The following is a 27192-nucleotide window of genomic DNA, read 5'->3' on the forward strand; positions in this document are numbered from 1 at the left end:
GAGGCGGGGACAGTGACAGAGGCGCTGCTGGGCGCCTGGGGTTCAGCCAGGGGCAAATCGCCATGGCTGGTTTCGTCAAAATGCATCAATTAAGAACGTGTTGGTACATCCACAACCATCCACAACAAAAAGGAAATAAAATTATTAACTCTAAAAATCTTTGAAGAATGGTTTGACTTTGACTGGAGAAACTTACCTTTATTTTGTTTTAGGACTAAGAAGAAGAGTTGTTTGTTTGGTTTTTTGTTTGGTGGGTTTTTTGGGGGGGTTTTTTGGGTGGGTGTATGTGTGTTTTTTAAAGTACTGGGTAAAAATACTTGGCATTTAAAAGAACAAATTCAGCTGTATTGGGCAGATCATTTCAGTCACTGTAAAAACTGTTTTCCATGTATGGGGGAAAAAATATGTCTGAAAAAAATTGCTGTGCTCTGAATAATATCCTATAAGTAAAAGCCTGTAAAGCATTTCAGTGTTAGACCAGTTTGGCACAGTATAGGTTTGTTAACTGTTGCACATGGTTTGCTCCCACTTTTGTGGAATTCCTATCTTGATGTAGATATTAAAACTTTCTGTTGGCGCAAAGGAAGATTGAGCAAGGTCATAGAGGAGAAAGGTTACCAGATACAGACCAAATACATCAAGCTCAGTATATACCTTCAGTGAGCAAAGATTTTGTCTGGGAGAGTAATGTGTTGCTTCCCTGCTTTTAACCATGTTGCTCTTGCCTGTTGTCAGAGACATGGTACTGGACTAGATGGACACCTGGTCTGATGCAGGACAGCCATTCTAATGTCCCAGAAACATTAATTTCCTTCAATTTCCTTGTTACTTTGCTTGAAATTTAGCGTGCATAAGCATTTGTGTGACTGGAATTTTATACCATTTCTCTTTAGGAAAGATAACTTTATTTGGTGTGGGGCAGTTTACTAAATGTATTAATATTGATGGATGAATATAAATAAACTGTAGCAACAGAGTCAAGGAATACATTGCTTATACATGAAAACGAACATAGAAAATGTCCTTGCTTGCTTGTTCCCAAGAAGGCTTATGATTGATTCACTGAATATGGACAGCTGTGGGGAAAAGAGGATCCCATAGTGTCTGGCCAGTGCCTTTGTTAAAACCTGTCATATAAGAATTCAGGAGTGAGAAGAAATTTTTGATATTTTCACAGTTAAACCCAGAGTATCTTGGTTCTACATCTCTGTTCTATCTTAACTATCTTAAAATAAAAGTAATTATAAATATGTGCATGTCTATGTGTAGAGAGGACAAATCCAGAAGATGAAATCTGAAAACTGTTGTGGAGGTGGGAGAGAAATTCTGCTCTTGAATTCACGCCCATGCTGTATGTTTCAGGGCGAGAGCCGTAAAGGCATTTGCACAATTTTCAGACAGATACATGTTGCCAGACAATACAAAAAGAATCTGCTTAATCTCTTACAAATTTTATTTTTCCATACGAAAGATCATGTGCATTCAAACATTATTATTCGACGTGTGCAAAAAACCCAGCTGTTTGTAACTTTGTGGAGCCTGCCTTGTGCAGTGTCCCCTACCTCCTGCATGCCAATTTAATTGTCTACTCGCTTTTGTGACTTTCTTCACTGCTGCCTGGTTGGCACACAGACTGGAAAGGGACTAGCTGCCAGTTCAGACTGGGATGTCTGTCTGTCATATTTCCCTCTGATGTCTGGAGGGGGCCTCAATTCCAGAACCTCTCTCAGGGATAACCCCCTTACTAATCCAATTACATGGTCGTATTGGTTTCTGTTTTGTCGCTGCACACCAACAATATAACTGAATTTGAAAAGACTAGCTATGTTCAGGTAACGGAGGAAATAGATAATTGTTGAACTAATAATAGCTTTGTGTTGAGAAATGGACAGAGTTTGGAAGATAGATAACATTGGTCTCCTGAGGCATTTCAGATGATTGGGTTGAAGAACGGGGGAAATCAGAGCTAGGAAGATTTTACTTCTGTTGTTCCTTAAGCATAATATTGTAAGGCAAAAAGGCTACTAAAAATTACTATTTTAGTAATTTATTTTTTTTTTCATTCCTTATTACTCGTGCTGTGGTAGCATTTGACAGCCACCTGCCATAGACTAGGGAGCTGCTAGAAGCCACTTTTAAACAGAAACAGAAGGTAGCTCCTGCTCCACAAGAATGCAAGGAATATAACCAAATTGGGGGCTTCGTCCTTCAAGAAATTGCACATTCACACAGAAAGCATTTGTTGTCTCAGTAGAAGAGAGAGTATAACAGATGGGGAACTGAAGCACACAGCATCTCACTGATTTAGGTAACATCTTAGGGAAAGCCTGCCAGAACCTAACCTACTAGTTTCCTGAAACCAAGCCAGTATCACAGCCTCAAGAGCATGGGAAATCTTAAGGCAACTTCCTCCCTAAAGCAGGAATGTCATCAGATTTCATGCCATGGGAAGTCAGATAATACTAAAGACTAAGGGTTAAAATTTATCAGAAGTAGTTTCTGTGTTGGAATGTTCAAAAGATAAGTGGCATGACAACTATACTCACAGCTTTTCTTTAGGAAGTTTCTTTAAATATCACCAACCAATCAGCAGTTTTTAAGGTGACGAATAAGCTAAGTCTGAAATAAATCTGAAATTATTGTAGCTGAGCAAAAGGAATGCTTTACATTTTTTACTATTTACCCACAAATATAACATTTGACCATGTTATTGAGTCAGGAAGTTTCTATTAATTTTCCATAGCTTAGGAAAAACACACTGTTCAGAAAATCAGCTGACCTTTAATCAGGCACTGCCACTTACTTTTTATGTAATTAAAAAATCAAATAAGAATTTATGCTTGAATCATGTTACTACTTAAGTATTGCTTTTTATTCATAGACATGCAGTACATTTACAGGAAATTAACATAACAAAGATGAAAACTATATTAATATATAAATAATTAATATGATGTTAATAAAACATAATTGCCTTTCAGGATATGGTGGACGAAGTAGAAATGTTGGATTTTTCCATATCAGGACTAATTTTCATACCGAATATAGATATGCTGAAGATAAATGGGGGAAATAATACTTTGAAATAGCTGAAATGTCTGCAAAAAGTGATAAAGGAATAGAAATATCAAAAATATTTTCTTCTTGTTCACAACAGAAAATATAGCTTGCTGTGGAATTATGCAGTGTGATTTCAGCTGGAACAGTAAATGAATAAACAATGAGGCAAAACTCTTCACCACCAGCAAATTCTTTGAAATGCTACCTCTAACACAAGCATGGGGTTAAGAACCCAGTGCTTGGGTCATGAGATATAGGTTGTAATAAACCTGTCAAAAGCTGTCCCTTCTGTGGGAAATGAGATGAATTGTAAGTCCACTGTGTATGGAATGAAAATTCAGAGAGGATTGATAGAAAAGTTTGTCATAACGAATACAGAACTTATGCTGGGCCAAAAGAGAGGTTAGTCTCTGCTACGGTTGTATGCAGTTTGACCTAAAGCGTTAGTGGTTTGGCTGGATGGAGGGGAGGAGGGCAAATTTTTAGCCTGCCCTTCCTTTATGGTAGTTTGATTGGAGCCAGAAATACATGAAAGCCAGCTGCTCATTATTTGTCCTCCCCTGGGGAAAGTAGTCCTAATGGGGATGCATTCTTTGTGGATTCCTTGCTACTGCTGACCCACAGCACTGCAGGTAATGCTTTGATGGAAAAGGAATAACAACTGATTACAAATCTGTCTTTTGGCACCAGACTTTGTATTAATACACCCGTGGTTTGGGAGCAATGTAGTCACACATATTACAAACCCTGCAAAATCCAGGCACACTGGTGCTTTTTAGGATGTAGACCTACGTCCTAAAGTATAGCTGCTGAAAATTGGACAGCTAGTGCAAGAGCACTTGTTCCCTTTCATGTTCATCACAAGATGATGAGAAATTAGTTTACTAGGGCCTCAGGCCAAACTTCCATGCCAAGGAGTCTTACAAAAAGGAGCCCTAAACCTGGCCCTATGGTGATCTTACTGATTGCAAAGCTGGTCACAATGACTTCTTGAGCAGTGAGCCAGCCTGTTGATTGCTTGTTTGACAAGAAGCTTCTTGCCAGGAACCTGATATAGAGGCAATCTAGGATTATAGCCAGATTAAAGCAGCCATTTGGGGATGTTTAGATACTACACTAGAGATTGATCCCTAATGATTTGGAAGCCTCCAAAGACTGCAAATGAAAAGCATGTGGGGGGCGGGAAAAAAAATGCCTGGCTTGGTGAACGATCTTCATACTTTGCTTAGAAAGAAACAGGAATGCTGAAACAGCTTTCCTTGCTAGGAAGTGTCTGGCAGAGAACTAAGTCTTGGTAGAAACCCTTCTTTCCAGGGACAGTCAGGCTGATATTTCTGTAGATGCCCAAGGCTTCCTTACCAAGAGTAATCCTTAAGTATTAGGGATAGCCTAAAGCAGAAGGCTGAGCACAAGGCTGTGCCTTACAAAAGCAACTAATTGCTAGCATACCTTCAGAATTGATAGATGTGATTATCTCACAATAAGGTTACAATGTTTTTGAAAAAAAGCATAATTTACAGGGCTAGAAATTGTAGCATCCAAAGGCATATGCTTTTAGTTTGTACTTGAGAAGGAAGACTTTTCTGTGACATACAGCATAAATAACTTTTGCTATTATCTCTGTTATCTCCCTAGGGTTTTACCACCCTGAGCCTAGCTCTTGCACCACTGGAAAAGGAAAACAACTTGAAAGTTACAGACATCTGAAAAGCATGGCTTTGTTGTAGAGGATATAACAAGACAGGTAGGAAAATGCATGGGATCATGAACTGCTAATGAAAAGAGGTTGAAGCAGTACTAGCAGTTAAATGAGAAAGAGTGGTTGGGGTGCACAAAATTCAAATTAGCGACGAGATCTCTAGCTCACTGCAATCGGGTTTAGCCAGACTTGGTGTATCACAGCTCTACTCAGACTGCAGCTGGAGGGAGCGCTTAAAAGTGAGAAGCTGATAGTGGCTGTGATGAGTGGGTGTGTGAGCAGATCTTAAAAACTAGGCTGAAACAAGCTAGAGAATTTCCTTTTTAGAGCTAGTTTGAAGGAAGGCAAATCTGACTGGTGTTTTTTATTTGCTATGAAATGCTTTCTTACTGTCATTAGCTTAGATGACCAACTTGAAGAAGTAAATCACAGCTGAGTGGAAATAATTAAAAAATCCTTTGTTGTTTGTAATTATTTTTAGCAACTTTTGATGACTTGTCATAAGCTTAGGAGTAAGAGATTTAGCATGGTTAAACAGAGTGGCAGTATATTAACCTTTAATTTATATTTAAATTGAAGTAAGACATGTGGGTTGAATGAATGAGATACAAACCATAATGAGTGGTGTGACCTATGTATGTGCTTATAATTTCTGTAAATGTTTTTAATATAAATAAATATCAAATACATATTCCGGTTTTATTGGTACATCAGAAAAATTAACTTATTGTGAACTTGAAATTTCATTCTCGTAGTCTGTCCTTTATTATGGGTTGTGATTAAAAGCTAGGAAATTAGTGATGCAGTCTCTTACTACTGTATTTCTCCGCCCCCCCCCCCCCCCCCCCCCCAAGCAAATACAACCTCCTCATAATAATAGATCATAGAATGGTTTGGGTTGGAAGGGACCTTACAGATCAGCTAGTTCTAACCCCCTGCCACGGGCAGGGACACCTCCCACCAGCCCAGGTTGCTCCCGGCCCCGTCCAGCCTGGCCTTGGGCACTGCCAGGGATGGGGCATCCACAATTTCTTTGGGCAACCTGATCCAGTGCCTCACGACACTCACAGTGAAGAAGTTCTTCCATATACCTAAAATAAATCTACCCTCTTTCAGTTTAAAGCTATTAATCGTTGTCCTACACTACACACCTTTGATAAAAGACAAAAGAGCAAGTCTTGCTTTCTGAATGTTGCAAATAGCCATTAATAAGTATCTTCCAGTGCTGTGTTTTGCTGCTGTCATTTCAATCTGCACTTCTGAGTTCATCATGTGAATTGTAAAGAAGTTTGTCTTTGAGTTGCAGTACATGCAACACTTCTGTTTCTTCAGTCAACAAACCGAGAAGTAACATGTTTTTCTTCTGGGATTTAAAAAAGCACCATGACATCATGTGCTTACAAATACATTGCTAAATTTCAATTTTGCTCTATCTTGTGAGACTACAGATATAAAAAATAGATAAATATTTACGAAAAGAAGTCCCTATGAGTAGCATTTCAGTTTTTCAGACAGGATCAGCAGCGCATCCTATGTAACATGTGCTTGAGATCTCCTTAACTACTTAGTGGCTTTTTCTGCCCTCCCTCACTGGCCCCAAACTAATGGATTTTCACTGATCAAAAAACCGTACTCCTCTCCTCATAGTTCTGTGGGTCTCAGTGACGGCTGCTCAGCATTAAACCCAGAAGAACAATGAAAATAAAGTCTATCTGGAAATACATAACCTCCATGTAGCCTTTATTGTCGTTGCCCTTATGGGTTGAATATATTAGTCTCTTCAAATATAATATCAAATATTTCAATTCTGAGGAGAAAAAATATTTTGTAATAATGCAATGGCTGATGATGGTAATGTCAGTGTGTAAATGAAGAGCTACAGAGGAGGAGGGCTTGGTCTTCAGCGTTCTGAGTCAGAGTTGCCTTTAAAGCTGACAGACAATACAGTTTAGTGTGTGTGTGTGTTTCTTTTTTTTTTTTGGGGGGTGGGCTTTTTTAAAATGTAGATTCATAAGGATTTGTGGAAGAAATGAGTAACCATGACAAAATCTGTGTTTTATTTTCAGCAGCATGCTGATAATATCACAAATGGCTCGAGATTGTTAGTAGCCTCCTGTTGTAAGAATAATGGACTACTGGCACAGATGTGCATTGTTCCTGTGAGACTTTTCAATCCCTTCCTGTCTTACAGGTTTACCACTGTTTGCCTGCATGCTCATGTCTGTCAGAAATATATTTGGCTTTTCCAAAACCCAGGAGAGATTTTATCTCGGTGTAAGAAAGAATTTTTTTTACAGTGGGAACGATCATTCACTGGAACAACCTCCCCAGGGACATGGTAGAGCTCTCATCACTGGAGGTTTTCAAGATGTAATTGGACAGAGTTGTAGGTAATTTCATCCAAGGTTCCTTTCCCAGAAAAGTTTGGACCAGATAATTTTTCAAGGTCCCTTCCAACCTGGCCTATTCTACAATTCCATAGTTCTAATGAAAACATTCCACTTTGTGAGTTTCCATCTGCAGCCTTGCCTGTTGCTCCTGTACAGCCACCAGTCAGCTGAGATGTCTGAAGAGCTGTAAGCTTCAACTGGGCACAGTAAGCCCCTCTTGCTGAAAGGAACAGGTTGGTGTTGCAAGCTAAAGATGTTCCTCTGCAAAACCAACTGACTTCTCAAGGCAGGCATGGAATGAATTTATGGATCTTTTTTCTTAAAAAATAATATTGAATTGTTGGGGGAAATTGGGGGGAAAGGGAGGGGGGATGAGGGGTGGGGGTGGGGAACAACACACGCACATAATTCTGCTTTTCCTGTTAAGGAAATCATCAAATATTTCTCACCAAATCTTCTGAGTATGTTTATATAAAATGCAGGTTTTACAAAGATGAAAAAAAGATTCTAAACATAGAATCCAAAAGCAAAGCTTGCCTTTTTCAGAGCAAACTACCTTAGCAAAATTCTTCTGAGAGTAACATCCATTGCTCACTTCACTTGGAATTTCTGTTCTATAAGCTTTTTTTTTCTCAACAGAATGTAAATGAGTGATATATCCAAAGTAAATTGAGTTACACTGTTTCAAAAGAAATAGCAGCAAGCTGAGAACGGTACCTATCGCTTTTAAAGTATCAAAATCTTTTTAAGCTGTCATTTGTCTGAAATATTGATGAGGAATTTATAATAAATATGGCTGAGTATGAAACTTTTAAAGACAAAAGACTGCAACAGTCTGATAATGGTCACTGATATGAAACTGGGAAAGATTTCTCATGTCAGATGAGTGATTAGAAAATAAATAATCTCTGATGTAAATACATAATTAATTATTAAGAGACCTTTCTGCTAGCTCTAAAATTGAGGACAAATAAAGACCTACTTACTTTTAAATCCAAAAAGATGTGCAAATGTAGTTTGAGAAACCTTTTGGAATAAGCAGTAGGCAATTCAAGGACATTGCAACAATCCACTTTGAAGGCCTTATCCAAAATCTGTGAAAATTTTAAGGGTTCTTCTCTTGGCTTTACATTCAAGTTAAAGAATCTGGTGATTCTCTAGATATGTTATTGGCTCTTGAATTAACTCAAGCAACTCTCTTTCATCCAAGGTTTGAAATATCAGAAAAAATAGACCCTTCAAAAATATTTCTTCAAATGCTCATATATATGCTGAGGTAGACAGTGCCTAATTTGTGACATACCTACCTAGGAAACACTGAAAACAGTGTTAAACTTAGTTGTCTCGAAGCTGCTAGACATCTAACTGTTTTCTCACGTAAAGGGCAACTCCTTCTCCATCCCATCCTTTCATTCCTAAGGAGTCTGTATCCCGTCATTGCAACACTGCAGTCATAAAGTTGTTAATGAAGATACTAACAGCAGAAGTCCCAGGACTGATTTAAAGAGCCCCACTGGTTATTGACTGCTGGACTTTAAACCACTGATCAAAACTCTTTGAACCTGGCAATGCAGCCAATCTTTCATTCATTGTCCACCTATCCAGCCCATATTGCACCAATTTGATGATACAGACTACAAAACAGTGTCAAAGGCCTTGCTAAGTCAAGTTACACAACATGCACATGCCTCCCTTTATCCACACCACCAGTTGCCTTGTCCCAGAAGTCAAGGAGGCAAGTCAAGCATGATTTCCTCTTGTTAAACCCATGCTACTACTATCAATTTTTTGTTTGTTTGTTTGTTTGTTTTGTTGGGGTTTTTTTATGCATTGAAGGAATAGCTTCTAATAGGATTTGCTTCACAACCCTCCCAGGAATTGAGGGGAGGTTGACTCACCCATAGTTCCCTGAATTCCCCTTCTTGCCCTTCCTAAAGGTGGGTGTGATATCTGTCCTTCTCCAGGCATCAAGAACATTCCCAGCTCCCATGATCTTTCAAAGACCATAGACAATGGCCAGCTCCTTCAGCACTCTCAAGTGCACCTCATCTGGTCCCGTGGACTGCTTTACACCCAAGTGGATTAAGTGGTCCCTAACTCTTTCTTTATTGTGAGTAATGCTTCATTAATTGAGGGCAGCCTTACTTTTGAAAACTGAGGCAAAGAAGGCTTTAAGTAGCTGTAGCTGTCACAGTCATTAACTATGAGTGTTACCTGACCTGCCAGTATAGATTGTAACTGTGGGTTTCTCAGGATCGTGCAGTACACAAGGATATGGATGTCTGGGTTTCTGAGAATTTCTGTTTTAAAAAATTATATGAAACTATTCTTTTTACTATTAGTAAATGCATATACACACACACAGAGACAACTAACAGTAGTAAACATATATTACAACTCACTAAAAATTACCACTAGGAAAACAAGTATATATTTGAAGAGTAAAGCAAATATATGTTTATTGGGAGTTAGTGCAGAATTCCAGCTAGTGAAGCAAGTGTATATTTATGAACCTTTACCTGTGTACCAATAAATATATTATGTGAGGTGTTACTGGTATGACATTCACCAAACCACTCCCAGGAGTGGGGCTAATCAATGATGGAAAAGTGTCACTTCAAAGATGATCAGTGTTACAGAATCCGAAGTCAGCCAGGTGTCCCTGGCAAGGGTCCGGTCTATCCAGGAGATCTAATGTATGGAAGGTTTCTCAGAGAAGCTCATTTTAGGTAGGTAGCAAGTTTCTTTTGGTGTAGATATGTAAGCAGGCATAGGACAATAGTTTCTGGAATAGTTGTTGCTGACTCCTGTTTTCCTGAAAGTTCAGTCTTCCAGTTTCTTTGTTCTGCACCCATCAAAGTTTCTTTGTCCTGCCAATTACTTCCCTTCAAAGGAGATTTTGGCAGAGTTAAGCAGGCATGAATTGGGACTCCTGACTGAGGAGATATCCTTCTTTGTCAGTATGTTTAGCCGGTGGTCTTTGTGGCTGCTCCATCAGTACCTCAGCTTTTTCCCTATTGCTTTTCACTAGGTCCTCTGGCCCACTAAGCAATGGGCTCACACTCTCCTTAACCTTCCTTTAACCACCCATGTATTAGCATGCACTCTGCTTTTTGTGACTATTCATCTCCCTTGCTAGCTTTGACTTTGAAATCTTTGGGTTTCCTTGCTCCTTTCCTACATGCGCTAGCAACATCTGTGTATTCCTCTGAAGCAGTCTATCCCTGCTCCAGCCTTCTGAGAACTTTCTTTCTGTGTTTAAGCCCAGTCAAGAGCAATGTGTTCACCCATGCTGGCCTTCTGCCATGCTTGCTCCATTTTCTGCATACGGGAATTGACCGTTTTGTGGGCTGAGGCAGCTGTCCTTGATTAGCTAGCTAATTCTGGGCCCCTTTACCCTCTAGAGCAGTTTTCTGTGGGATCCTGCCAAGCAGATCCTAAAATAAGTATCTTCTAAAGTTTACAGGATTGATTTTGCTGTTTATCTTTCTTCAGCTCAGGACCTTAAACTCCACAGCTTCAGTCACTGCAGCCAAGGCTGCCTTCAGTCTTTCCACCATCCAACATATATTCTTTCTTGGTGGCAACAGGTCCAATACAGCATCTGCACTAGTCAGTTCAATGATCACCTGTATCAAGGAATTACCTTCTAGAAGTCTCCCAGATTGCTTGTGCTCAGCTGTATTGCTCTTTCAGCAGATAATAGGGTGGCTAAAGTTTCCCATGATGTATTGGGTATGTCTGGGATGGAATTAATTTTCCCCACAGCAGCCTTCATAGCACTGTGCTTTGTATTGGTAGCTAGAAAGGTTTATAGCACACCAGTGTTTTGGCTACCACTGAGCAGTGCTCGCACAGCATCAGGGCTGTCTCTCCAACATTTTCCCCCTCACCAGTAGGCTGGAGGTGGGCAAGAACTTGGGAGGGGACATAGCCAGGACAGCTGACCCAAATTGACCAAATGGATGTTCCATACCATATGACATCTGCTCAGCAATAAAAGCTACGAGAAAGGAGGAGGGGTGGGGGCATTCATTATTTATCATGTTTGTCTTCTGGAGCAAGCCCTGCTTCCCAGGAAGTGGCTGAACATCGCCTGCAGATGCAAAGTAGAGAATAAATCTTTTATTTTCCTTCACTTCCGCATGCAGCTTTTGCTTTATTAAACTGCCTTTACCTTGGGCCATGAGTTTTTTTCCATCTTATTTTCTCCTCCATGCATCCTGCTGAGGAGGGGAGTGATAAAGCAGTTTGGTGGGCACCTGTCATCCAGCTAGGGTCAACCCACCAGGCATGAGTACCACAGGTTCTGACTGTGGCACTGTGTCCAGCTGCTGGAAGAATGTTTCATCTGCCCCCTCTTCTTAAGCAGGAAACCTGTAGTGGACATCAACTACCACATCACCTCTGCTGGTCTGTTCTCTAACCCTTTACCCACAAGCTCTCAACTGCTTTGTTACCTACCCCAATGCAAAGCTCCATGCATTCAAGAGTGTGCAACTTCATCTCCACCTGCCCACTCTCTTTCCTAAAGAGTCTGCGTTCCTCCACTGCAGCACTCCATTCATGTAGGCTATCTCACCATGCCTTTATAATCCAAATAAATTTACAGCTGTGCAACTGCAGATTTCTAATTCCTTCTGCTTGTTCACTGTGCTATATGCGTTGGTGTCAGGCCCAAGTTGTGTTCTCACACAGAAAACATGAGACCCTTCCTCTTATGCTGTCCCTCAGATGCATGTACTCTATCCCTAGTGTCCTCACTTCTCTTCCAGTTATGGTAACCTTCCCCTAGCATATGTAGTTAAACTCTTTTCTCAATCGATTAGCAAACCTGTTTGCAAAGACACTCATGCCTTGCTGTAAGATGTGTCCCATCTCTGCTCAGTAGCCCTTGCTCCTCAGGGAAGGCCCTGTGATCATGAAACCTGAAGTCCTTCAATCACAGCCCTGCCTGAAAAAACAGACTGTGTAGAGGAATTATAGAGGAATGAAGCTGGGTTAATTAACATTGATAATATACAGCTGTGGGCTGGTTTCAGGGTCAGTGGGCTGGCTGATGTGGATAAGGTGCAGGTGTGGCTGGTTCCTGCTAAGTAGTTAAATAGCTCTAAGGAAGAGACCTAGAAGTAGAGGGAATATGTGTGCCCTGGATGGAGGAGAGAGAATGAGAAGGATACAGCAGAGGCAGGAAGCAGGGTGGAATGGCCTGAAGGGGATGGAGAAACAGCACAGGCAGTCAATGAACTTTTGAAACCTTGTGGGGGATTGGTGGCTGTGCTGAGGCAAGACATGAGAACTACTTATTGAAGTTAACCTGGTATGGGATGGTAAAAACCTTGTCACAGCTGCCTAGTTCTGAGGCTGCTGCAACAGTCATGCAGCTAGTTATTGGCTTGCTGGATGAGTCCGCTTCTCCTCTTGTCTCAAAGGCCCATAAGGTCTGAACCAGACTTTGGGCTTGTTATGTAAATTATTGTTGTCCCTGTAATTAAATGGAGTTCTATATAAATGCCCGTGATACAGAAGTACTTATCTGAAAATGCTGTGTAGTTACATGGAAAAAAACCAACAAAAAAAAAAACAACCAGCAGCTTAAATGTCTGCATTCCTTGTGCAGAAGTGCAGCCTAAGTATGGATATGGGTAGAAGAATGGCTATAAGTTTAGGCATAAATAATTAATCTGAGTAATTTAACTGCATCAGTTACACATATGCAAGTATGTCTTAAGAGCCCTACAGTTTAAACTTATTGTCTTGGATTACTAGTAAGTAATAAATTTATTACTCTTTTCCCTTCTGTTTCATAATTGAGCAATTCATGCATTTAATTCTTGCTTCTAGTTAAATGAGTAATTTTAATTACAAAATAATTGATTGAACAGTGTAAATACACTTCAGTTCTAATTAATATGGATGTATTATGTGGTGTATTCTATTAATGTGTCTTTTGTTAACGTTTCTGTAGCTTCTCATCCTCGATTCACTACAATGAATGGGAGTTTCTGGATGCCTTTTTGTTTCTTCAGGAAACATGGTGTTAGAGCTCTACGAAGTGGTATTGTAGCAAAATTTTTAGAAGGATATGTTTGAAAATCTTTTAACAAGATGAGACTCCTTTTACAAGAAAAAGCCCTGAAATTGACTAATACATTACGTGATACTCTCCAATGCATATCAGCTAGTCATAACATTATTACTGGATGTGCTATAACACTTCCACCTTGGGCTGGGGAATTCCACCCACCCCCCACCCCCCATGATTAATATGTCTACTTGTCTTGATGCTTCTGTGAACAAGGCTATGTTTAAGATTAACTCTTATAACCAACCTCTGCTCATATTGCCAGTACTCTGTGAATTTGTCAGCATTCCTCCCAACTCTACTGGAATTTTTTGTGCTTGCACATGCCAATCATTGTAAGCTGGCCTCTATGTGTGAGTGAGGAAAAGGTGAGCTGCAATGACTGTTGCTTGCATTTCACCACTTGAATGACCCTGTTTTCCCCTGCTGTCTCCAAACTGATTTTTTCCTCTTTTCCCAGTCACTTGAAAGATACCACAGTTATTCTTGTGTTAACTACTTGCATCTTCCTTTTACCAGAAGGAATAAAACCTGGTTTCCAGATGTTCATATAAAAGAAAAGGAAGTTCACTATTAACAGATATTGAGAATAAACAGCACCACCAAGTTGCTCTCTCCCTGTCTCTACAGAACACTATTACTTTTGTTTACCTGGCATACATCTGCCTGCTTTTCTATTTTTGTCATCATATACTGAGGTATTTAGGTGTTTTGATGCTAATTTTCAGATTCAGCTTTAGAGGAAGAATTTGATGCCTGATATCTAGGATATTACAAGCCTGACTGTCACATTTGGATGCTACAGTTACACAAATAACTGACCAATATCATGTTGCCAGATATGTATTTGGATTCTGTGTTGGGCATGCTTTCCGAAGATAATAGCTACCAAAGAAGTCCTACAAGCAAACATGCAGCAGTCTTACAGAGATTATAATCACTCTGTTTCATATGAAGGTGGAAATCTAAATTTGAGTAGATGGCAAATACCCTGTCCTGTCATTTGCCGTTAATCATTCACATGAGGTAGACAGCTGTTTGGATAGTGCTTATTGGTAATGCTGAAATTACTAGTTCAGCAACTGTCTTACAGCATGCAGGTAATTGCAGATGGTTTTCAGTGTAATTCCTTTTCTAAAAGAGAAATGGAGAAACCAAAAGAGTAGTATCTTCCATAAAGAGCTACCTGCTTATTTTCTATGAAGAGGAGTCCTAGTATAAGTAAATCTCTTCCATTTTGACTAAGATTAGTTGCTTTCAGAGTTGGTGTGGTAAGCATGTAAGATAGACTTATGTAAACTGAAGTCCCCCAGTTGTAAATTGGGCCCTAATTGGCAAATCTCAGTGGCTGCTCAGGAGCTTACCCATTTTTGTCTGTAAGAATCAGGTCAAGATTTACTCTAGGAAATGCAGACTGTCATGGAGTCTCCCCATGCCAGTTTTAGAGGATGTAGATAACTTATGCTTCTTTATTCTGCATTTATTAATTTGTCTGGATATGTCTATGTACTTAATGTCACATGCATGTTACAAGCCATAAGTGATGAAGAGGTAAAGCTGAATGATACCCTACCAATATAGGAAGGCAGGTGTGCATCACTTGATTGGAGGCTCAGACCAGCTGAGCCATTTATTTCCCATTTTCTTAATTTTTTTACTTGTTGCCTTCTGTAGTATATTAGCCTAAACTCTAACAAAAAGGTTTGAAAATTGGATACTGTCAGTGTGAAAGTCTATTATAACCTGATCATTGGTTTATGAGTTTGATGTTCTAAACATTGTCAATATCTCTTGCACAAAATATTGAGGATTATTCTTTACTTCAACTACAAGCAGCATTTTCTAGCCACATGACTTATAAATTTTATTTCTGCTGAGGTCTTTGAAAACTTTTATTTCCCCATTAAATGCACAACAGTAATGGACTATGAGATCTTGGATTATGAGTTATCTTTAAACTGTAGAAAGAAGTACACACATCAGCAGTTCATTTCCAGGAATAAGAACCCAGAATAACAGACATTTTAGAATACCATAAAACAAAATAATAAAAATAAAAATCCAGCCAAACAAAAAGATTAAGTATATTTTCTTCTTTGCTTTATGTGTGTTCAACTATTTTCATGTAGTCTTGAATTAGGATGTTGCAAATGCTGCAGACCAGAGCCTGTGAAATGTGACTGTCATATTTTTATTTGACTTAATGTCTTCTGCAGCATTATTTTGGCATGGCTCTAGAAAGTTCACTGAAGAGCAGCCTTAGCAAAGTGGCTGTGTCCTGATTTGATGTCAAGTGCTATTATTGAAAGGATAACAGGAAACTATCTGCTGGTGACATCTATTCTCTGTCGGTGGCAACTTAATACAGTTGTTTAACTGCAGCCTGGATTGCAGTTTAAATGTATGCCAGAGCACATACAAAGGTCTGGGAAGGTTCTTCAGTGAAGGGGGAGTTCACAGAGAATTTTGTGATACTCAAACTGTAGAGCTAAAGAAATTGATTTCCCTTTCTCTTCCCTGCCTTGCTTAAACACACAATATTCCCAGTTCTGTCAGTACACATGCCTGGGATTTGCTTTTCCAGTGAAGATGGCATATGCTTGTTTGATGTAGGTGTTAGAATCTGCCTCCACAATTACATAATGTGACAATGAATTGAAAATAAGGCTATTAATATTCAGGGAACTAAAAAATGCTGCCATCGTATTTCCTTAAACTGCTGTCGTTCCTTGGTACAATACAAACCCTTACATTAATATTCAAGGAAATCATTACTGCTGTTTTCCATGTCCAGCTTCCCCCCTTCCACACAAAAAAATGTAGCTGGAATTGTCTCTTATGCAATCTTTCTATTTAGCACCTGGTATGAGATTGATGCTATATAATCACATCTCACTTAAAAGTATAATTAAATCCTGTATTTTCCATATAAATATTTCCTCTAAAATAGCTCAGAGGTATCAGTCAGCAGAACTACTGAATATACACAATAAATGGTCTTGATTTTCTGTTAATTGGTGTTTTTTGGTCTGTAAACTGTTTTCCATCTGTTAAAAAGAAATAAATTCCCTCATTATTCAATGAACAGAAACAAATGCTTTATATCATGATAACGAAAAACATCTGAAATTACTTGCTCTGTTGCAGTTTCTATGATTTTAATAAGCATGACAAGTGTAAAGGGGACAAAAGAAGGTGTCATTTCCACTACTGAGATAACTCACAGAATACAATGACAGTATGATAGTTGAGAGCTTTACATAGCACATACTGGTGGACACAGCATAGCAATAATGTCAATATTGTGAAATGGTCAAACATGAACCCTCCTTTAATAGCAAAAGGACACTATATGAGAAACTTCATAAATCCTTTCTTCTAATCTCTTTACCTTGTCAACTATGTATTGGTATTGTTATATAAAACACACAATTTGGTTTCTATTTATTACATTGGGATTCTAAGCCACAAATGGAATGTGGTCCCTTCCTCATCCCTGTTTTCATCGCCCGGTCTTCTGGAAAGAGGTATGTTTATGGCCTTTGAGAAGTATCAGTTTTCTAACATTGCTGCAAAGTGAACGCCTGTGGTGGGAAAAATGGTAGGGGGAAAAAGCAAGGCAGAAATGGGATGTTTCTGCTTTGTTCAAAGGAGCGTCTGACCAGTATTGTAGTTGGCTTCAACCCTCATGCTGGGGCTTCCTGCTGATAGAATGTTAACAAAGATCAGGAAAACCTCCGTTAAGAAGTGATAAAGAAAAGAAAGAGCATAGAAGAGAGGGAAACAAGAAAGAACATACAATAAATAATAGTTTAAATGAAAAAGAAAAGATCCTGCCAGAGCAATGCAAAAGAAAGACAAGAAGGTTATGTGACTATTTGTGAGGATGGGAAACAGAAATAAGAAATGTAAAAAACAGCGTACAGGATTTTTTACCTGATCCCCATGGTAATTTAACTACATGCCAGTCACTGAATTCTGTTTGTGATAAGTAACTCAGCTGAGTTTACAAGAGAGTTATGCAATGACAGTTTTGCATTCAACTGTAGCCTGCTGAGAACTCCAAAAATCAGGGCAGCGTTTCATTCTCTGTTTTTGTGATGGTTGGGGTGGGGGGCAGGGGAGTGGCTTTAAAAGCCCTGGGGGTTTCAGTTACTGTGGTGGTGAAAACAACCTTGGACAGAATAAAGAAATTGGCTTCTGATTTACAACAAAGCTGCAGAGGAGGAACAGCTTTGATCCTTGGCATCCATTCTTGACCAGCACTGCTTAAAGCTGAGGACTTGCACTGTCACGACAGGCAAACAGCGTGGGTGTGCTGCACAAGTTTCGCCTTGGTTGTTTTGGGGAAGCAATCTCTGTAACAGGCGTGGAACTCCTGCACAGCTGATGGTGCAAAAGAATTGCCTTGTCATGGGTTGTTTATTTGGGACCAGTAAAAAGTGAAGAGCATGGAAGAAGTATGCACGGGGGAAATATTCACCTAGATTAGCTACGCTGATTTAAAAGGGAGTAAAGAAAAGGTCATGAGCAGAAATCAGAACATAGAAGTAGAAATATGGGATTAAAAAATGTAGTGCTGGCAAAAGTTAATGAATTATGATTAGATAATAAAAGACAAAGCATGGCAGATCTGTGAAGCCAATGGGCAGTGAAACTTCTGCAGTTTTGGAAATGCAGCTGTAGGCTTTAAAGGGCAGGAGTTGATACATTATAATGCAAATAATTTAGTAGGAAATCAAGTTTACATTACTCTTATGAAGTTCTGTGGAATGAATGGCGCTGGAATGGATGTCAGAAGGAAATAAGCAGATGTCAGCTCTTTTTAAGGATAACACAAATTATATTGATCAAAGAATAAGTACTGTGGAATTTCAAGTCAATATTTTTCTCTGTATTCATAAAGTTGAGGGAGATACTATATTCTTAAATAATAGCACAACTAGTCATAGGGGAATTTGTCTTAGCAAGTTTTACTGCTTCTGCTTTTTATTTCTGTTGTTCAGGATCTTAAATAGTAGGCAAATTGTCCTTAAATTATCAGTGTCTAACCTTGAACTAAAGGGGCTGCTTCAGCTCACAAATTTCCTCATGCAATCTGATGGGCTTACATTCCTCAAGAGCTTGGTATTTTTACACACCTGAAAGGTAAACAGAAAATCTATATAGCTGCTTTCAGAAAGCAATGAGTTGCTGTTTCTTGAGTCCAGTAGTCATGAGTATTGTCACTGTTTCTTTATTGCTTGCCTTGTTCATAAGACAGCTGAAATAAGTCTTGGGTTTCAAAGTGGGAGAAAGGAGGAAGGAGGCAAACAGACACCAGAAGCCTAACTTTTGGGTTCATTTGAAAAAAATTGTGTTCAAGATAAATTCAATATTTTTCCGGGGTTTCAAGTGATCACTCAAGCATACATTTCAATCTATTTAAATATTCTCAGATCAAGAATTATGTAAATTTCTTCTGGTATGCATCTGCTTTTTCTCTTTGAGTACATCTGATTTTATCAGGAGGCAGCACATCAGGCCACACGACTCATCATAATTGCAATTAGAATGCTAATTACGAGGAAAAGTGTAACTTAGTATTTCAAAGGCACTGTCCTGGGAAAGGATGGAGTTACTATTTCAGAGGATGAGGAGGAAGAATCTCCAAGACAGTGGTGTCAATGAGATATCATAAAATATCCAGTATTTTTTAACTACTATGTATATGCTGCGTACCCATGATAATGTAAGAGATTTCAATATAGAAAGAAATTTCAGTAGAGTGGTTTGAGATGCATCTAGCAACCTGTTCTTCAGGTGTTTTTAGAAATTTGCTCAGATGAGATGATCAGTGAATTGATCACATGAAACCGAAGCAGCTTGTAGGGACAGAAGTCCTTGAAGTTACTCAAAAACCCTGACAAACTTCTGAAAGTTTGGGGGATTTTTCTGCCCCCTGAGGACTATAAATAGGGTACAAGTGCATTTGCAAGTGCTCTTACAGAATTCAAATGGATGGAATGTGTCACTGCACTACTGCTAAAACACTGTCAGCAGAGAGCACACATCTGCAAATTTTGGGCAAAATTTTGTACCATGTACAGACTAAACACCTTTCTTTAGTGTGTGTGGCATACTTGATAGATGGAAATGGGCGCATTTGTACATTAGTGGGTTTCTTCTTATCTTCAAAAACCTCCAAAGTCATGAGGTGGAAATAAAATCAAAAAACCATGAAGATTCTCACTTGTTTGTGGGGTAAGGGAGGTATTTTTTTCCTGTAGTACCTGTTTTGCTCTGAAATGCATCCATGTTTATCTTGACAGTTTTTCTGATTTTTAATGCGTGCTTTACAGAGAATGAACCAATAGAAAAATTCTTTCACTAACTTATTTCTCAGAGTGTTTGAAGAAAACATTTTATGAATGCTAAAGATACTGACATCTTGTTTGAATGAATATCAAGACTTAGAAAATTTCTGACAGTCTCATCTGTAATGTCGTATGTTACTGGTGGGGATGTATTCTTCAGGACTTTTTGTGGTTCATTACTGTTTGGGATGTCTAGAGGGCAAGAGACGTGAAGGGTGTTGTAATCTTAGAGTCTGGTTTGTACTGTGTGAATGTCTGGGCTTCAGGTGGCCACCCTGGTGTCAATAAGGTGCTCCGTCCATGGTGTTAAAGTATTCAAGTTGGTCCCAGGCCACTTGGCATGGATCAGGGAAGTATGGATGAAGCTGAATAAGGAAAAAATCTCCAGTGTATTCTCTCTAGAGAGCAGAGAAAACAACAGACACTGTTGGCTATATTTTAAAGTTATCCCTGCTATTGTGCTTTCTTTGTGTTAACTTGGACACTTTTTGAGTTGGGGAGAAAGAAATACTTTGGGGACATTGCACTGTGGGAAATAGACGAACACTACGAGATTTGGTAGTTGGATGCTTATCTGTATTTGCACATGTCCTTCTCTGCTTTTTCCCAATGTTTTTCTTGCTCAGCAGCCTTCATGTGAAATTTTTCAACTTAGTTATGGTGTGTTCTGGCTGACTGGAAATAGGCATATTTTGTCCTTTATTTGCCTCTGATCTTCACAAATGTCCTTCAGATGTGAAAAGGCTTCCCTAAGGCACGAGCAAACTCCGTGACCTTTTCAATGTACTGAGCCTGTTCATGAGACAGAGACACCAACCTGACGTTGATGAGCAATTAGGTACTTCGTTAAAATCAAAACAGATCACTGGTACTCTTCTTCCACCCCCACTCCCTACCCCCTGCATCTTAGCACTATGGAATTTCTATTTTAGTGCGGGTTATTCTTGCTATTTTGCACATTGCAAAAGGATTTCTTCACTAAAAAAGGTAAATTTTTTTTGGTATTAGTCTTCATTATATTTTCTAATAAAGGAACTGATGGCATCATGGAGCCAAAGGTTTTTCTATTAACTATGTTTCTTTATTTAGACTGTTCTTTCAAATCTTACTATAAGTTTTTCTTTCTCCATCTGTTCACTCCGCTGATGCATTTTTGGTTTTAATTTTTTTCATTCTTTCATGATTTAAAATTATAAAATGATCCAGCCTTGAGATATGATTTTTAAATCTACATATTGAGGTAGAAACCTTCTAATTTTAACCTTTCCTAAAGCTTTTGAGGTTTGATGTCCGGTTGCATATATGTGTGTACTGAGCGATTGTAATCTGTGTATCACTCTAAACTTTCTGTTCAGCTTTTTGTTTCAGTTCAGGCAGAAAAAGAAAAAAAAAAAAGGTGGGTGGGTGGGTGGGTGTTTGTGTTATTTTTTCCCAAGTGCAAGAGGGCTTATAGAACTGGTCATATTTCACTTACACCATTTTGTCATCATTTTGCCAATAGATTGGCCAATATCTCCAATCATTGTCTGTGGTTGTGAAATCCATAAAAAGTAACCGTGATCCACTAACTGTGGGTTTCAGTATCAAATGTCATTGCCATAGAACGATACTGCAGTGAGACATCTTTAATCATGATCCCTGTAGGTAAAATGTATTATTTTGCATTATATCTCGAGCTGGGGAGGTGGTAGGTTTTATTTGCTTGTACAGAAAACCTTCCTTGCTTTTTAAAGGACCTGGTGTGTTCTCAGTCTAACTGACATAGAGGAACTTACTTCAGCTGTAGGCAAGCAAAATAAATAGGAATGAAAGAAGCATTCTTGTTAACAATCAGGCCTCCTCTGTACAGCATTTCCTTATTACTTTGTCTTTTAGTCCGAGTACACCCTGACTTTGTCATCTCACTAGAACAAAAAGAAGGAAAAGGAGCATTTCTTTTCTTCTTTTTGAGAACTTTCAGTTAATTTCATCACTCAGATTGGTTAGGGGTCCTTTTCTTCAGCTAGGTTTATTTGGACAGATAAAGCTCTTTTCCGGTGCAATTTCTGGAATAGTTAAATTTAACAAAATAAAACCCAGCTTACTCAAGGAGGCTCCTCTTTGTCTTTTAAAAAATCATTGGCAGATCAAGGTGATAGTAACTTATGTTAAATATGCAGCTTTTTTAATGCTTTTAAGTGTTAGTAAGATTGTTACAGTTTGTGTTCGCATTTTTGCTTTGCAGGTTGAATACAAAGATTGCTGCATGGTAGATTCCCTATTTTTAGCACATGCACTTGTGCTTACTCTAGCATACCTTTAATATTTTCATGTCTACAATTCTCTTCTATTTGAGTCCTTAAAATATGCTTTTTGTCAGCATATCTGCATGCCATGTGGTAGTAAATTTTGTAACCAATTTTATATGTATGTGTATACATACCTACATATATTTTTATATTAATAAAAAAAATCTTTATATTTTCCCAGTTCAGGCCTGATGTGACTTAGAAGTGGCTTAGAAGTCTGAGTGTGAGTAGGCAAGTGAAGAGGGCTTGAGGGGATAAGTGTACTGTGTTATGCCTGTGCAAGAATGACATTAATAGAGATGTGAATGAATGGACTATGTCGTGTTCCACTACTTACAAGTCCCAGTGAGCAGTTAGTGAACAGCAGTAGCTCCCTGTTATAGCTGAGGGAATCAAAGGGCACGCAGAAAAATGATGGGCCACTGCCTCTTTGGCAGGCACAGGAAAAGAATGTGGCTTCCTGGTTAGCTGCAGAAAGTGCTAGGGAAGAGAAATAGCAAATAAAGCATATTGTGTCACTCTGAAATCAGATGTCAGATATATGCATGCCTGAGCAGAAGAAACTTTTTAAATGTATGTGTGTCTTACTAATTATTTATATCCTTCATCAAACATTTAGCACATTTAGCTATGGTGAATATACAATTCAGCACATTTGGCCACCGATTCCCTTCTTATATTTATTTAATACTCTTTTCAATAGAAGTAGCTGAAAACTGTAAATGAAAACATTGCTCTACTGAAGTCAGTGGAGTTGAGAATTTACTGCTGGCTTCTTAAACCACTGCCTTGAGCTTCACGTAACTGTAGTTTAGCATAAGGCTATATAGGGTACTCTGTAGGCACTGCTGGACTGTCTTTCAGATACCAAACAGAAAAACAAACATATATGATGTAATTGCCTTCTAAACAGAGTGTTTGATGCTTAGTCTATTAAATATGAACTTCTGGTGAGGCTGAGAGAGTTTTTTCTTTTTCTGCAAATCCTTCTCTGGAAATGACTAACAAATTTTCTAATATAGAAGGTGAGTGATTGATAGTTGCTGCTTTACTTGTAGTGGTTTTATCTGTCCCTCTCTCTTCTCTGCATTGTCAGGGTGCTCCTTTAGGTATCCAGTTGGTACAATGCATCCACAACAATCACCAGCTGTTGTATTCTACTCATCTGAGCAACACTGTTGGAAACACAACTGTACAACATTGTACAAGTAAAGGAATTTGCTTTGAAGAGATGCAAATGTATATGTGAACTATTCCCCTCTTAAGACCAATCATTAAAGTCCTTATGCTTCCTCTAGAGACATGTCGCGTAAATGCAATACCATTAAATGTGAAAAATTATCAGCAGACCAAGTGTCAGTTGGGAAATTGTTTTTTTAAGATTGTGGTTCTTGTTTTACTATTTTTGTCTAAAAAAACATTCTCCAGAAGAAAAATTATGTTCTTTGAAGTGGTTTTGCATTTGTTGAATGAGAGCATGGATATTTTTATTTTGTTTTTCTTCATACTCATATCTCTCTCTGTAGTCTTTGCTGTCCTGTTGAAAAAAAACACCACAATTCAGTGAGATGTGTCAGATACATAAAGTGAAGCATCTTGCAGTTTCCATTATTAAATTTGACAGTCTTAGACAAAGTCAAGAGTAAAACATAACAGAAGGGAGAAATTTGCCATTTCATCACTTACAGCTTGTTTTTTCTTTCTCTCTTGCAAACAGAACTTAATTGCTATATGATCTTTATATTTTTTTTTAAGCAGCTGGATGTGCATTACGTGTTAGAATTTCTACCCAGCATTTGGTAATAGACATGTTTCATAATCCATTGCCTATTTTCTGTTGGTCTTTGATGGAAAGCTACTAAAAGAAATTAACTGGACATGTTACTGAGATTCAAAATCTGCTTTTTACATAATCCATAATTTTGCATTAGTAGATAAAAAGTAGCAGAAATGCAGTCCATCTGGAATACTATTTTGACTTTTTTCTGTTCTTGCAAACATGGTCATCCTAACTGGTGATTTTTTTCTTTTTCCTTTTGCTTTAAAAAATCATTCTTATAATGTTCTTGTAGAAACAGATTAGGTACATTGTGATAATTATTGCCATATCCCCCTCTCTACCCCTGCAGAGTAGGTTGCTGAGCAGACCACAGCACAGAATGCTGTTCCTCCCCAGAGGATGAAACACAGGCAAATTAACCAACAGAAAACATAATGATGCTAAACTGGTTAGGTGAAAAGCTGCAGACTTGGCCTACTATTTCACTGTTCTGAAGTAATTCCTTTATAAACACTTTTTTGAAGGAGAATTTTTAGGTGGGGCTTGAAGGGTTTTTTTTCATCAGTAGTACTGAAAATGATTGGACTTTCTCTTGTTTCCTAAGCCTTATTTTCTTGTCTTTTCCTACTTGTATTCAAACACAAGCTACAAAAATGTTTTTCATGGCACAGGAATGTCCTCCTGGTAGTCTTTTTCCTCTGATCTGAAACTAAGAGTGTAACTGGAATTTATTTCAGATGGAGAACAAACTCCACCAAGGGAATCTACTGTAACTGTAAAAAATGAGAGCTTCTCTACAATATTGCTAAGCAACAGGGAGACGGAAGGAGCCTTTGCTGTCTTTAACAGTGGTTTAGACGATGAACACTTCCTCCCTGCAACAGAGGTGAGCAGAGCCTTGTGAGAGGGTTCAAGTCTGTACTGAATTTACTGTTCATGTCTTTACTATTCAAAATAAAACTGATGAGTGCAGAAAAAAGTTGCACAGAGGGAACAGAGTTGTTACTAAATGAACCTTCACATGTCCCTGGATTTGCTCCTTTCTGAAATAGGTTAAGTGCAACATGGGAATAAATGGAAAAAATATGACATGAAGTGCCTGTTCACTGAAGAAATTAGTTAACAGAGAGAAGGAACATTCTAAAGGAACAAAGATGAAGGACGAAAACAGAATATTGCAAGAAGCTTAGATCAGTCCCATAACCACATTTTTTTCTTCATCAGTCTATTCATCACGTGCCATCTTTGGTGCTGTTTCATGGTCTCCTGGAGAAGGAAGATGTATGCTTGGAAAAGGAGAGTGATGGTGCAGACATGAAAGAAGATGCAATTGCATTAAATCCCACAGCCAGGACCTCTTGTGCTGCATTTGTTAAGGTCGAGGGAGCAGAATAGCATGGGCATGTGTGAATTTCCCAAGAAATATCAGAAGTCATCTCCTTTCTTATCCCTTCACCAGGGTGGTGATTGGCACCTCCATGATACCTATTATGCCTTGAAATTACTAGAAGTAGCCTGATTTCCCATATTGCATTAACAAGTTAACTAGGATTTATTAATTCAGCATAACTGTCCATGAGCATAATACATTACTAAATGTTGTTTACCTCTGAGGTCTGTGCTGTGGTTTTACAGCTGCCATTTCTAGAAACTTCTGAAGCAGGTTTTAGAACAACACCCAGAAAAAACCCCACAAATATTTGGACTCACTTCCATTTTATTTGCCTGTGGCAGGTCCTGGAGGAGGGGAAAAAAATTCCACTTTTACTAAAATAAATCCTCTTCAGTATGTGTGAGCATAAAGGAAAATGACCTGGTGCAAAATTCAGGAAAGGGCCCATTTCAAATGGCACTTTTCTGGCTAGTTCGTGGTTCCTACCTGCTGCTCATGACAGTAAAAGCATCTGTCAGACCTTTGTCTTTCACTTAGAAACTTTGCTGAAAGTCTGCAGCTTGCTCCTTGAATAGAATAAGCCTTCAGAGGAACGACAAATTCATGTGATCAGGCAGGAAGGTTTTGACTTCTTAGAGGCAAACACCTCTATTTTATCTTATGGGTTATTTAATTTTTGCTTTTCATTGAAAGGCCTGACAACATAAAAGTTATTAAAAATAGGCCTGATTAATCATGTGCTGGGTCCCAGATTAGGTCCTTGTAATGATCCTTCTGAGCAACAGATGACACCCCACGAGAAAACAGAAGTACTTGAATTTTAGCCTGTAAATCTCGTCCTAGTGAGATCAAGTCCTTGGATTTAGATAGCAGAGTATATATTTTGTCTACAGGGTCTGCAACCAAGTTGGAGAGGGCTCACTCTCTAAGCCCTTTGAAGCACTAGGAGGTAGAAGGGGCTGGCAGCAGTCATGCTCCAAAGGGATGGACACAGTAGCCCATTGCCTCCTTGTTGCTGGATGCTGTACGTGGTAGAAATTGCACACATTTGCGTTTATATCCCTGAGAAATCCACAGAAGAGCCTTTTGAGGGCTGCTGGGTGGGGAAGCCTTGGAAGGGCCCTGATGTGAAAATGCCTGGAGATTGGAATGGCGTTAGTGGCAGGTATCGTAATTTTTTCCCCTGGATTTTACTTGTCCTTTGTCAGCCATTTGTGTCATGGTACGATACAGAGTTAGATGGACCTTTGGTCTGACCGAGCCTGGCTGTTCTTTACCCTGCCCTGAGGGTAAAGGTCTGAGAGAAATATTTGGATATGTAAGACCAGGATGCTCGTGTGTTTTGGGCGAAAAAGCAGAAAATATCTGATAGCTTTTACAGGAAATATGGTGAAAGAATCAATAAACTTTTTGAAACATGTAAAAGGCAAAGTTAAGACTGTATTTCACTATTGATCTTGGAAGAAAGGCGAGAGATGTGAGGACTTAAAATGAACTTAAACTCTTCTGACAGGATATTTCTTCTCGCTTGTCATGCACTGAAAGCAGAAGTTGCTTATGGAGTCTGGTGTTCAGCAGTCTCAAAATATAATGACAAGTCCATTTGCACAATAATTTAAAAATCAGATATCATGAACAGTTTAATTTAAAGGCTGCATCTTCTGAAAATTTTCAGGCTGTTGAATACTGAGGAGGACTAAGACACATCGATGCTGTCCTTGATGCCGTTTATCAGTTTCCCCTCTCTCAGGCTAGCAGCCTGATCACTGTACAAAAAAGCTATGTACATGTTCTTCGCTTTGGTCAAATGAGCATTTAATTTTGCTGTCATTAACAGTAACCCATTTGAAGCACAGATAAAAACATCTGCAGTAATTTCCATTAATATGTCAGCATTTATCTTGTCACTACACGGTAACATCTTAGACTCTACAGTTATTTACTTCCCTAAGTATAAAAAGAGAAACAGCTTTGCTGCTGATGACAAGGTAGGTAATTAGAGGGAAAAAGACACTCATCTGTTAATATGTATGAAAAATGGGGTTTTGAAAATAATATTGTGTAGCACAAGAATGTGCAATATCTTCTACATGCACCTAAATTGTGGAGAGATGAAGACCTTTAAAAATAATTTTGCAGGA

The sequence above is a fragment of the Falco rusticolus genome, chromosome 4, assembly GCF_015220075.1.
Source record: "Falco rusticolus isolate bFalRus1 chromosome 4, bFalRus1.pri, whole genome shotgun sequence".
Lineage (NCBI taxonomy): Eukaryota > Metazoa > Chordata > Aves > Falconiformes > Falconidae > Falco > Falco rusticolus.